This window comes from Elephantulus edwardii, unplaced genomic scaffold (genome assembly GCF_000299155.1).
Source record: "Elephantulus edwardii isolate Elephantulus edwardi_28Jun2011 unplaced genomic scaffold, EleEdw1.0 scaffold00104, whole genome shotgun sequence".
NCBI lineage: Eukaryota > Metazoa > Chordata > Mammalia > Macroscelidea > Macroscelididae > Elephantulus > Elephantulus edwardii.
Window position 1 is genome coordinate 10,062,411 of NW_006399854.1, and position 13,942 is coordinate 10,076,352.

At 42.8% G+C, this 13,942-nt stretch overlaps 1 pseudogene; it reads right to left on the reverse strand.

Moving 5' to 3' along the window:
• Window positions 1-1,980: 1,980 nt before the first annotated feature.
• LOC102877281 lies at window positions 1,981-2,531 on the reverse strand (annotated as a pseudogene).
• Between the last annotated feature and the right edge of the window lie 11,411 nt (window positions 2,532-13,942).

Below are 13,942 nucleotides of genomic sequence, written 5' to 3' on the forward strand. Positions count from 1 at the left end.
TGGTTCTGAAATTCAGGTGGGATAGACTCAAAGTCATATTTTGGTTGCCTTGGATTTGGTTTAATTTTCCTCAACTTCAGCTTGAACTTGCATATGAGTAGTTATATATATGATAATTAATTTGGAACAAGACATAGGTTACAAAGTGAACTGGAGGAAGGGGAAAGGAGAAGGAGAGAGGAAAATGTGTGTCAGTGAACGAATGAAAACTCAACCTTTTTGCAAACTTTCACTAAAATCACACATCCAAAAAAGCCAAAGAGAAAAGTACTAAGGTGTGTGCCTTAAGGAAAAAAAAGCCCCAAATCCCGAACCAAACCAAACCAGACCAAACCAGACCAAACCAAACCAAACCAAACCTCCTTATAAGGCTATGAATTGGGCAAACCTGATACAAGTCATGATATTTTCAATTGCTTCCTATGCACTGGAAAGTTGGACAATGGAGAAGGAAATGGAATTTGACTTGTAGCTGGCCCTCCAGCAGGTTTTCAAAGGCAGTTAATCTTATGGGAAGAGATTGCCCATCTTTCTCCCATGGAGCAGCTGGTGAATTCAAATCTTGTGCGTTTGAGTTGGCAGTGCAACTCCTTACCTCAAGCCACTAGAGCTCCCTGGCAAGAAAACCTAGCTCTGTACAACTCCAAAGGCGGTGCATTTGACCTTTACCCTCTGCTTCCCCATTGGTCTATAAACCCCACGAGGGTGGGGCCAGATTATTTGTTCGTTGTTGCTTCTCAGAGGCATTTTCCCAGTGCTTATCATAGTTAGGTGCTCAACGAAAAGAAAAATTATGAGCACAAACACATCTATTTATATAGATGTGTGGAGTTGACAATGACTCACAGTGACTCACTCTCCAAGAATTGGCTCCTCCTGGGAATATACCTAAAGTATATGAGATGAAGTTTCACCATCCTTGCTTTTAAAAAGCACACTGATTCTACTTCCTCAAGACAGACTTGTTTGCGCCTTTGGCAGTTCATAGGATATTCAGTCCTCTTCGCCAACACTACAATTCATTCTTTTTCAGTTTTCACATTCATTGTCAGCTTCCAGATGCATAGGCAGCAACTGAAAATACTATACTTGGACCAGCTGCACCTTAGTCCTTAAACAGACAACCTTGCTCTATTCTGTTTTAGATAAGTCTTTGACAATAGATTTCCCCAATACAACATGTCTTTTGATTTTTTAAAAAAAATTATACTGGTTTATTTACAAAGTTCAAATACATTTTTTTTTCACACCAGGTGACTGTTTGCTATCATGGGTATTGATGGTAGATCTAAGTAAAATGAAATTGTTGACAATTTCAATCTTTTCTCCATCTTTCATGATGATCCCTATTGGTCCAGTGGTGAGGAACTTAGTTTTCTTGATGCTGAGCTGTTATCCATATTGAAGACTTTAGTCTTTGATATTCTGCATGAAATACTTCTATGTATATACACAATATATATAATATACATAAATGTGGTAATTGTTGCCCATGGTAGACAGTGTTTGTTGGAGTTCTGGAATTAGAACAGGCTTGGAAGCAGGAGTGGTATTCACTTCTGAAATAGCTTGTCTCTGGAAACTCTACGAAGTTGGAGAAAAGATGAAAGTTTTTTTATTTTTTTTTTATTTCAACCTTTATCCAAAAATGTAAAAAGGGATACAAATGTTTTAATCCTGAGCTTCAAGTATTGACCTCTAATCCTCAAGAGAAGGTTGGCGGAGAGGGTCAACAGAAGTTCAGTGCTCCTCCTACCCCTAGAGAAAAGGGAAAGTCCCAGACACGATTAACTGCGTCTAGAACAGGACCCTCTAAAGGAGAATGGGCCCCCTTTTCTCCTAGCACCAGTTTTAGCACTCCCCCCACCCTGCCCTTGTCCCCAAAACTCTTCTTCAATGGAGAATAAACGTTTCAAATTCTTGGGACTGGTCCAGGAATGTGGTACATGGCACAGGTCACAGGCTGCTCTCCGGCCAAGGCTAGTGCCTGGCCCAGTGCTTCTTGGCAGGTAGGACAGAGCACAACTCAGCTTCCTCCTCCTCCTCCTCCTCACCACTGTCTTCTTTGTCACTTTCCTCCTCTTCAGAAATGTCATCGCTTATAGTAACAATCTGGTGCCGCCCAGTAATCCTCACAGGCCCGGAACCTGACTTCAGGCGGAAGGTTACCGGAGGCTGGAGCTGGAAGTCATCTAGGCTGAGCATGGGCTGGCAGGACAACTTGAGCTTGGCCACAGGGACTGCAATCTCCTGATGGTCATGGTTCCGGGCCACGACTTCCACCACATTACACTCATCCTTGGTCCCTTTGGTAAGGCAGAGCATGGTCAAGGCCAGCACGTGCTCAGCATCTTCCTCTTCCTCTACTTTGAAGGTGAAAGAGCGGGTACCGCCAGAGAGCTCACAACTGAAGAAAAAACTGTCTATGGTGACTGGAGCCGGGACACGCAGACTCCCGGCACCCCCGCCCCGACCCAGGATCGGCTCTGCTTGCTCCGGAACGCTAGAGCAGGGGCGGTGCCCGTGGCCATGCTGCGAGGAGCGTCAAGATGAAAGTTTTTCATGTTAAAGACTTCTATTCACACGACAGCACTTAACAACAACATATGTATGTATGTGTTGTACATACATAAATACTATATATTATGGTACTTATACATTATATATTGGTAGACCTAGTGGTAGAGTGTCTATGTCTAGGACTGCTTATCAAATAGTTAACGGTTCGAGTTCATCAGTTGGTTTCTGAGGGCAAGTTGAGTGATCTCTTTCCATTAGGATTTACAGCCTCAGAAACTTGATGGAAGGTTACTAAGAATCAGAATCGACCTGAGGGCAGTGAGTTTATTTTTTGCCTTTTATACATACATAATACAGATAGTGAATGTGCTCAACTTCTAACCAGAAGATTGCAAGTCTGGATCTACTCAGAAGTGCTTTGAAAGAAAGACTTGGCAATACGCTTCTGAAAAAATCAGCCATTGAAAACCCTGTGAAGCATAGCTCTACTCTGGCACACATGAGGTCACTGGGAGTTGGAATTGATTCCTTAGCAACTGGAGATGTCTCTCTCTGCTGATCTATTGGTCTATCAATCTTATCAATCTATCTACCTATCTTCACTGCTGTCTAGTTGATTCTGACTGTAAATCTTTATGGGAAGAGACTGTCCATCTTTCTTCCACAGTACGGCCTGTGGATTCAAACTACTGAGCTTTCAGTTAATAGCCCAACACCAGTAGACAAATTGAACCTAGCAGAACTGTAAGACGAGCTGAAAGGGATGTTGAGAGGCTTCAAGAATTAGAAGGTCCGAGTTTGGCCATCCCAGGAGTGGGCTGGGTTTGAAGACAAAGCAGTGGAGAAAGAGAAAAGGGAAGAAAGTAAAATAAACACAGCTCCTCTTCTTGAGGCCCTCAGCTCTGTTCTCCCTGGGCTGTTACTGCAGATACATGCAGTCCGTCTCTGCCTGCTGTGTGCTGCGTACATCTGCATCTATGCCTCTCGTAAACCTGTGAGCCTCAGGAGGATGGGGGCCAGGCCTTACCATATTTTAGCTAGACTGAGCTGGGCTGAGCACTCATGGCAAATGTTATCAGAAATGAATTGAAACTAGGAAGTATGCCTATGCCACTCAAACTTTCAGTCATTCTCCCCTTTTATCTGATGCTTTTTGGGACGTAGCAATAAGAGAAAACAGTAGCAAAACCCCTTGATAGTTATAAGGGAAAATGAATGTGGTGCCATTTTTTAAAATGCCCTGGGTCTGGTCTGTCCCAGATTGGATTCTCATTCTGAGAAAGGAGGGAAAAGGGTGGGGGCAGACGCAAAGCTGCATGTCCCCGTTGACTCTGCCTGGAGGATCTGCTTCAAAGAAGACTGGGGAGAAATGTTCAATTTTGTCGGTTTGTTCTGCTGGGTCTTTCTTTTCAGGACACTGTTTAGTGCACCGAGTGAAGTGGAAAATGAAGACCAGGTGAGCAATCAGCTGTGAAAAGCTTTAATGGACCCGGCACCCCTTTGGGAATGAGACAGGACCAACATCTCTTCCAGTTCAGTGGGCTTTGTTTTTGTAATGGGAATTTAATTCTCTCTGGTGGCCCTGGGACAGAGGAATATTACTGTGCTCAGCACCAGTGGGGCTGCAGCATCGTCTAAAGAAAACCAAGGCCGCTGGCCTCCAAGGGACTGGCTAGCCCACTCATTTGGAGACAGTTGAAAGTTTTGAACTTCCTGAATATCAAGGGGAGTAGGTCACGAGGCTCTGTGAACAGATTAAGAATGTTATTCCCCAGGGTTTGGTGTGAATCCAGACCCAGTGGCTTGAGGCAATCACGGCTAATGCCTGAGATGACTAGGCCTCTTCTAAGCTCCCTGGGATGTTCTATAAAGAACTAGATCTTGTATTTTTTGTTTCTTTTAAAGAAACCCCTTTTTATTGTGATTTGAGTGAAATCGTATAGAGCAAAGTGTTGAGCTTCCCACTTGACATTGATTATAGTTCTCGCATTTAACTGCACTTTCCCATTTCTTCCTTGTGTTTCCTGTTTCCTTTCATCCTTCTTTCCTTCGTCTTCCTGACTTCTGAGTTTTTTCCCCGTGTAAATACTGTCCTCCTGATCTTGCCTGGTTGATGGTTTTAAGAATGCATTTCTCCTTGATGTTATTGACTACCTTATAGGGCTGTTGTTTGGCTGAATGTGGAATCATGGGCTGGGTTCTTTAATAAAAATTTCAGGTTTGAAACTGACTAGAGTGTTTCACCAGTCTCTATCAGACCAGTAATAAATCTGATTGCCTTATGATTTTGAGTTTTAGACCTTGTATTCTGAGTTGGAGGGTGGGAGAATGAATAGAAACAGATCACCTTCTTTATTAGTATGGGAGACTTGTGCTAAGTTCACTCCCTAATACTAACAGGGTAACAGAGGAAGAATCGATACCTTTGGATTGTGGTTCTGGAGAAGAGAACTGAACATCTCATGGACTGCCAAAAGAACAAACAGATAAGCCTTGGAAGCAGTACAGCCAGACGTCTTCTTGGAGGCAAAGATGAACTTTGTGTCTCATGCTTAGGACATGTAACTAGATGAAGCTATTCCCTGGAAAAAGAGAGATCATGCTTGGAAAGATGGAAGGTCAGAAAAGGAGAGGAAGACTACCAACAAAGTAAATGGAAGGTCCAAGTTCACTACAAAGTGTCCTAGGATTTGCCAAGCGAGTTTCCACTACCTAGTGCATCTAGGGTTGCAAGGAGAGAAGGATGAAAAGAAAAACAGGAGAGTTAACTTATTAATAAGTCAGGTGGTGGTGCTAAGATTGCTCAAGTCCCAGAGTTCAAGTTCAATTGTTTCTGAACTACAGTGAGGAGAGGTCTGATGAAGAAGACCTCTCCCTGAAGGGGCCATCAGATGAAGGGTCTAAATTCATTACATAGTCCAGAAGCAACACTAGCTGAGTGTATAGCAAAGATGCTTTATTTAAAATGCAGTTTGGTAAAAGCAGACTGAGGCTCAATTAACATCAGCACCAAAGACAAGAGTAGGGTATTTATATATTCTAGGTTGGTCAGTAAGAATCTTTGTTTTCTTGATATTGAGCTTCAACCCATATTGAAGGCTGCAGTCCTTGACCTTCTGCAGCAAGTGCTTCAGATCCTCCTCAGTTTCAGCAAACAAGATTCTCACCACTGGGTTGATTGGCAGTGTCATAATAGATGATAAAGAGACTGAGATTGTAAACATCTTTAGTTTGCTTGGCTCCACAATCAACAATCTTGACATCAGCAGCCAGGAAATAAAAAAATATATTGCATTGGGAAAGTCTGCTGTTAGAGACCTCTCCAAAGTACTGAAGAGCAATGATGTCAGTTTGGAGACCAAGGTGTGCCTGATACAGACTATGGTCTTAGCAATCACTTGCTATGCATCAGAGAGCTGGATAACAACTAGGGATAATAGAAGGAGAATCTATGCCTTTCAATTGTGGTGTTGAAGAGTATTGAATATACCATGGACTGCTAAGAGAATGAACATGTTCATCCTCGAGAGTTTTAAACCAGGCTGCTCCTTGGAGGCAAGGATTCTAAAGCTTCATCTGACATAATTTGGACATGTTGAAAGGAGGGATCAGTCTTTGACAGGGCACTATGCTTGGGAGGGTAGAGAGACAGTGCAGGAGAGGAAGACCCTCTATGAGATGGATTGATTCAATGACTAGGGTAATGGGGGTAGGTGTGTCAGAGACAATAAGACTGGCACAGGGTAGAGCAGGGTTTTAGGGCTGTTGTATATAGGATTACTCTTAGTTGCAGGTAACTCAACAGCACATAACAACAACATGTTGGTTGGTTGGGGGTAGTCACAGCAGTTTCAAGGACCTGGGGCCATTTTCTGTGATTTTATCACTCTCTTTTTTATCTCCTGTGGTTGGTCATAAACTGTGTTTAGGGGTAAACATTAATATTTACTATTTCCTGGAACACAGGGCCAATGGTTTCAACCTTATAATGGATTGACATAGTGGCCAGCAATGGACTCTAGTGTATCAGAGATGATACAGTGTATAGTGTATAGAAATGATGAGGATGGTCCTGGATAGGGCAGGGTTCAAACACCTAACAGCAATAACACTAACAACTTTTTAGTCTTTGCCCAGTTAGCTTCTCTCTCTCTTTGCTTCAGAAGAAAGGCCTGGTGATCTACTTCTTAAAAAATCAGCCACTGTGAATTGTACAGACAATAGTTCTTCTCTGACACATGTGGTGTTGCTGTGAGCTGGAACCAGCTCAGTAGACATGGCTTCTCATCAGCCCTATAAACAAAGTTCTATCTCTGTGTTTCCTTGGTTACTGAGAATTTTATATGTCGGATTGGGAGCTTGGATAGAAAGGAGGGATGTGGAAAGAGAGGGAGGGAGAAATAGGACTCTTCCTTTCTTGGGTAATTCCAAAACTCTTCTTTGTCGCGGAGAATTCTAGTAATGGTCAAAATTGTAGATGAAAATTTAAAAATGAGATGAAAGCAGCTAAATTAATCTACATAACAAACATGGGATAGAAAGGTGAGAGAAGTAGGCGGGGAAATCCAGTTGAGTGTTGAGTAGAGTTGCCAGACAAAACACCCAGTTAAATTTGCATTTCAGAAAAACAATTGTCTAAGTACATCCCAAGTACTGCCTTTATACTAAAAAAGTAATGTGTTGTGCATCTGAAATACAAGTTTAACTTGACCTTCATGTTAATTTTTTTTTTTTTAAATTTTCTAAGTCTAACATACTTTGGACATGTTGTGAGGAGAGACCGGTCCTTAGAGAAGGACATCATGCTGGGTAGAGTAGGGAGATAGCGCAGGAGGGGAAAACCCTCTATGAGGTGGATGGATTCAGTGACTGGGGTAATCAGGATGGGAGTATCGGAGACAGTGCAATTGGCATAGGACAGAGCAGAGTTTAGGGCTGTTGTACATAGGGTCGCTATGAGTCGCAAGCGACTTGACGGCACATAACAACAACAACAAATCTAGCAGTTCCACGGAGCTGGTGACTGGGGAGCTCAGGTGGTGTAGTGCATAGGGAGTTGTGCTGCTACCTCCAAAGATCAGGCTTTTCTCTCTTTTGGAGAAAGGGAAAAATATCCTATAAAAATGCGGTAATGCTTGGCTATGTCTGCAGGCTGATGGCGCCTGTGGTGAATTGGTTGTATGTTGGATGATGGCTTCTCGCATCTTGTTGACGGGATTCTTCTGGCTTTATTTTTGTCCCCATGTGGGTGTCAGTGGATTGGACTTGCCAGATGGACCGGGGTCTCTGGCTCATAGTCTACCAGCATTTGGGCGTGCTGAGATTTAAAAATGTTAATTGATTTTGGGATGAACATTCTTTTAAGTGGTACAGCAGTGGTCCGTTTATTTGCTCTACTGAAGTAACTTGAAGTTGCTGTGATGATGAACAGCTGTGACATAGGTGTGTCTAACACCGTAATTGGCGACCCATCATGGGCAGTGCTTGGTGGAGCTCCCAGATAGGTTCAGGCCTTTTGTTCATAGGGTCTCTATGAGTCATGTTCAACTCAAAGGCAATTAACCACAGCAATGTTAACTGAATGGTTAGTAATTTGAACTCATCCAGTGGCTCCAGTGAAGATAGTCTATGAAGACTAGAGTCAATAAAACCCTATGGGGCAGTTCTATTTCATGCATGCTGTTGTTGCTGTCAGGTGCTGTCAAGTGGAGTACAACCCATAGTGACCCTATGAAGAACAGATCTGTACCCTGTCCTATTCTGTGCCACTTCCTGACACATTAGAGCTCATTGCTGAAGTCACTGTGTCAATCCACCTGGCCGAGGGTCTTTCTCTTCTTCGCCAACCCACTACCTTTCTGAGTATCACGTCCCTGTCCAAGGAATAGCCCCTCCAAGCAGCATGTCTGAAATATGTGAGGCAAAGTTTTATCATCTTTGTCTCCAAAGACAACTCCAGCTGCATCTTCCATGCATGAAGTGGGTGGAAACTGATAATACCTGAAGAATACCAAATATCTAAAGGACTGCCGAAAAGACCCCAGATACATTTTGAGGAAAATAAAACCAGAGTGTTCCTTGAAGACAAGGATGACAAAATTTAATCTTACATATTTTGAGCATGTTGCTAGGAGAGGCTATTCTTGGAGCGACATCATGCTTGGAAAAGGTGGAGTGTTGGTGAAAGAGAGGCAGACCCTCAATGAGATGGATGTTGGAAAACATGGGATAGCATAGGTTAGGACAGGGTTCAGATCAGTTGTTCGTAGGGTTGCTGGGAGTCATATTCAACTTGATGGCATCTAACAACAATAACTGAGTTGAGATTCTGGAACTGCTGATGTGGGAAGGTAGGAGATGGATAGAGGAGAAAAAGATCACTTGCTTTGAGTTATTAATGAAAAAGTCCAGCCCTGTTGTCATTGAGTAGATTCCAACCCATAAATTGATAGAACTAGAATACATATCCATTTATCTGACCACTTGTATTTTAAAGAATTCAATTTATACTGAAACATAATATCCTAACTACCAGTGGAGTGCATGTGTGCTTTAAAGCAATACTTGATATGCTAAGCACAATTAAAATAGATCCACGGATTTAAGAAATATATACTCATTTAATGTCATAGTTCAAATTTTTCATATAACTATTTTTTTAGTTTATTTGAACTTGGGTCCAAATAATAGCAGCAGTTATAATTGATTGATAAATTGTGGTTAAAATATATGTAACAAATGCAGTTTAGCAATTTCTACATGTACAGTTCAGTGACATTATAGTCAGCATGGTGGATACCCCTCATCACTATTCTTTTCTAGGTTACTCTGTCACCGTTAACAGAACACAAGGCCCCTAAACAGTGATTCCCCTTTCTTCCCCCATCCCAACCCAGGGAACACTCATAAGCTCTGGTCTCTATATGTTTACATATTTCACAAAAGTGAAATCATAGAATGTTTGTCCTTTTGTGAGCTCACGGATTATTAGATTATTTTTTTTTCAGTTGAGGGAACAGATATGTAGAGAAGGTAAGGATTATACAGATAGTGGCAAAGTTGAGACTAGAATCCAAGACAACAGAGTGAGCAACAGGGATTGTGAGCCCTAGGAACTCGAGGGCGCAGCTGCAAAGAAGTAGAGCAGGTTAAAGTCACCTCATCTTTCATTGTTGGCCTCTTTTCTCCTCATATTCACCCACCTCTCGCCCTCCCACTCGTGCCCTCTCCAAGCACTGAGCCATGTCCCATTTCCACATGTTCCTGCTCTCAGCCAGCTGTCATAATCTCTGCAAGGTGTTAGCTGATAACAGCCTGTGGGAGGATTGTCAAAAGTCCGCCCCGTGGAAGATATTAAGGGCTGTAGAAGTCTGAAAGTGAGTGTGTGCTGAGACAGTGCCAGGCAGTGCCAGTAGGTCCAACCACTCACTACAGGCCTCGCAAGGTGGCATTTACCTTGGGGCTTTCCCTGTTCTGGCTCTTGGCCTGGCCGGTCCAGGCCCTGCTGGTCCAGACACTCCATCTTCTCCAACCTCCAAGCTGATGACCTGCAGGGATGCTGACTCAGAGTAACAAATCTCTAAGAGAAACACAAACAAAAAACCCAATTTGCTAATGTACATTGGGAATAAATCTATCCCTAAGCCTCTTTTGTGAGGCAAGACGATTATGAGAGGAGTCAAATTCTGAACAGCTGGTTCAGGGCTCCTGGTATCTTCTATGGAGGGAGTTAGGTAGGAAGCAGCAGGCTATCTTAATTTGCTACAGAAGTACTGCAATGGATGAGCGGATTTAAGGAATCAAAGTTTGTTTTTTCATGGTTTAGGCAGGCACTCTAGGGAAAAGCTTTTCCCCTGTAGGCTCTGGGTGAGGTGGGGAACATCTTCATCTCAGCTTCTCTAGCTCAGCTACTCCTTGGTGATCTCCCTGTTGTTGTTGTGAGGTGCTGTCAAGTTGACTACAACTCATAGCAAGACTTATGAACAACAGATTAGAACCTTGCCTTATCCTGTGCCGTCTTGACAATCTCTGCCAAGCTCAAGTCCGTTGCTCCAGTCACTGACTGAGGCATTTAATCTTGTCGAGGGTTCATGGGACATCAATATTTTCCCTATTTTTACTTCCTTGTCTGTGTGTCTGACCTGCTGTTTTTTTTTATATGTAGTTTAAAAAAAAATTTTTTTTTTAATTATTTTTGTGTGCATGTACTGTCAAATCAGATCTGACTGGTACAGGAGGAGACTGTCCCTCCTTCCCCGGCAGAGCAACTGGTGGATTCGAACCGTTCGCCTCTGGGATTGCAGTTGCAGCTCCTTGCCACCAGGCCACCAGAGCTCCCCTTGACCTGCTGTTTTTATATTTCAAAAGTGACTAGGTATTGAACTTAACATCAGAATTAACTTACGATGGAGTCATTGAAATGGAATCCCATCATTCGTCAGGGACCATCTGTACTGGAAGCCTTATGAGAGGGAGGTAGAAATTCAGGAGAGAGGTAAGCGGTGACAATGGAAGATTGGAGTGAAGAAATTTCAGCCAAAGAACGGAGGTGGCCTCTAGAAGCGAGAAGGCTAAGAAATGGAACTGAGAGCCCTTTGAGGGGGGTGGGGAAGCACCCTTTAATTTTAGCCCTGTACAATCCATTTTGGACTGCTTTCAGCCTCTGTGTTTGTGGTAATTTATTATAGCAACCTAGCACATAAGAAACTAGCACAGGAAGATATTTTTGCGGTAGATTCTTCTTTGACATCTTTGGATCACAGTTGTTGGAGGCCATTCCAGGGTCTGCTTAAGGTGACTTTCTTGCCTCTCAACCAATTTTGGATCAGGCACCAGTGGATTAAGATAACAAACATAGTAGCTATGCATGCAATTCAATGACAAAGCAAATGCATGATTTGACCCACCAGTAAAACATGTCCTCCAAACTTTGTTCTTCACTGTTCACCAGGCTGGAGGAGGGGGAAAGGGTGTTGGTCCTTCTCATCTGCAAGACCTCTGCATTGAAAGCCTTGTATTGCCATAAACACAGACTGCACAGGCAGGAAGGGCCCTCTGGTGACGAAGTCTACAGGGAATTGGGCTGCTTACCCAAAAGCTGTGCCTCCCTGGGGTTTGAGCCCACCAGTGACTTTAAGGGAGAAACATGGACAATTTCTTCCTGGGCAATTGAAAGCCTCGGATACCCAAGGGAGTTGGTCAGCTAGGAATTGATTCCAACTCAGTGGCAATGGGTTTGAATTTTTGAATATACAAGAAGAAGAAGCCTGGTGGTACAGTCATTAAAACATTTGGCAGGTAACCTAAAGGTTCAAACTCACCAGCTGCTTTGGAGGCAAAAACTGAGCTGGTGTATAAGACTAACAGTGTTACAAACCCTATGGGCAGGTCTCTGTTCTACAGGGTCACTGTGAGTCAGAGTCAACTTGGTGGCAATGGCTTCTACAGGCAGGTAGAGGTCATGAGTAAGAGGGACACACACACAAGACATCTGTCTTTCTTGTAGGCACTCGGAGCAAAAATAACCCAAGAAGAGGGCTTTGGATCCTCTCTAAACTGGACCACTTTGGAGGTGGAGGAGGTGAGGAGGAGAAAGGGGAGTCAAATGCACTCCATAAACCTCATGCCCTTTAGCAGGCTTCTTTAATTCTCTCTCCCCTTTGCCCTGCAGTGACCCCTACAAGCTGTTGGGAATAGATCTTTCTCTGTTAAGCTGTTTTATTTCTTTTTCTCCAATTAAGCCACATACGCTAAGTGGAAGTCGAGATTACACCACTTGAAACGGGTCTTTGGAATGAAATGGAATATGAAAAGGCTCTCATCTATTTTAGAGACAGCCTCTCCTGTCAGAAATCAATATAGCCCTCGCCTTCTATGACAATGTGCCAGTTCATAAAGTGAAAACGGCTCGAACTCTCAATTTAACATTTTCAAAGCTGATATTAAATTCCAAGATTTTATATCTGCTGTTGCCCATTTGGAACCCAGTGATAAATCTGCAATCTTTCGCCAGCTCACAAGGCTGACAGTGCTCGATAAAAACTTTTATAATCAAGTTCGATAAAGAATCACAAATCTCCTTCTTGTGACTTTTTTGCTTACCACAATCTATGTAAATAATATCTTCCTGCCTTGATGTTTGTCAATATTTGTCATTTTTTAAAAAGGAATAAAATAGAAATGCTATGTAAACACTCACCTCTTGGACAGAAATTACTGTTCGCAGAGGATTTGGTGAATAAGATGTCTTCATAGTGGCATTTATAACAAATGACCATGAAAAGCCAGAAGACGGAATCTTTAGTGACATTCATGGTCAGCTACTGATGGCATTTCACAGGGAAACTGAAGACAGGCCATCACCTACATGTCTTAAAAAAAGATTCTTTTTTGCTCATTAGCATTTATTTTAGTCCTGAAATAGGCAGTTAGGCACCCATCGACTCCAACTATTTTTGTGTTAGAAATAGAGGGGCTGCAAGCCTGTTGAACAAGTTCCTTTCTTTGGAATCAGAAACTTAAAAGAATTAATAAAAGTGATTTTTAAAAAAATAAGCAAGCTGGACTCTCAGTCAGCTGTGGTTTCCAATCTATAAAAAGATATAGGAAACAATAATAAATGTATGGCACACAGTTCAAATTCACCAGCCCCTCTGGCTGAGAAGGACGAGCAATCTCCGCCTGTGTAATTACAGCCTTGGAAAACCATCCGGAGAGTCAGCCATGAGTTGGTGCCTACTCGACGGTACACAGCAGATACACACCTATCTAGAATTAAGTACGAAGTTGCCACAACATCAATTCTCATTGGTGACTTCATGTGTGCCTCCAACCTGTAGGTTAGCAGCTGAGCGTGTTATTTTGGGTATCCAGGTCCAGAACACTCAGTTGCTAATCTAAAGGCTAGAAGTTCAGTTCTACCCAGAGAAAAAATTGAACCATATATATAATTTTGTCTGTACCATCAATCAGACTCATTAGCTCACTCTCGGGTTTTCAGAGGCAATAAATCTAGCAGGAGGAGCTTGCCCATCTTTCTCCTGTGGAGTAGCCAGCTGATAGAGTCAAACAGCATGCCTTTGGGTTGGCAGAGATGATGTAGTACACGGTGAGTTGCACTGCTAATCTAAAGGCTGTGTCCCCTTCTGACAATTTTAATCAACTGGCAGCTCCTCAGGAGAAAGATGAGTGACTTACATTGTGACTTACATCTCAAAGAAGGGCTGCTATGAACTGGATTTGACTCAAGGGTAGTGAGTGATTGAGTGGAGATATAGATATATATATATAGTTATTGTTGTTGTTATGTGCTGTCAAGTGGCTTGCAACTCACAGCAACCCTATGTACAACAGCCCTAAACTCTGCTCTGTCCTGTGCCAATCACACTGTCTCTGACACACCCATCCCGATTATCCCAGTCAC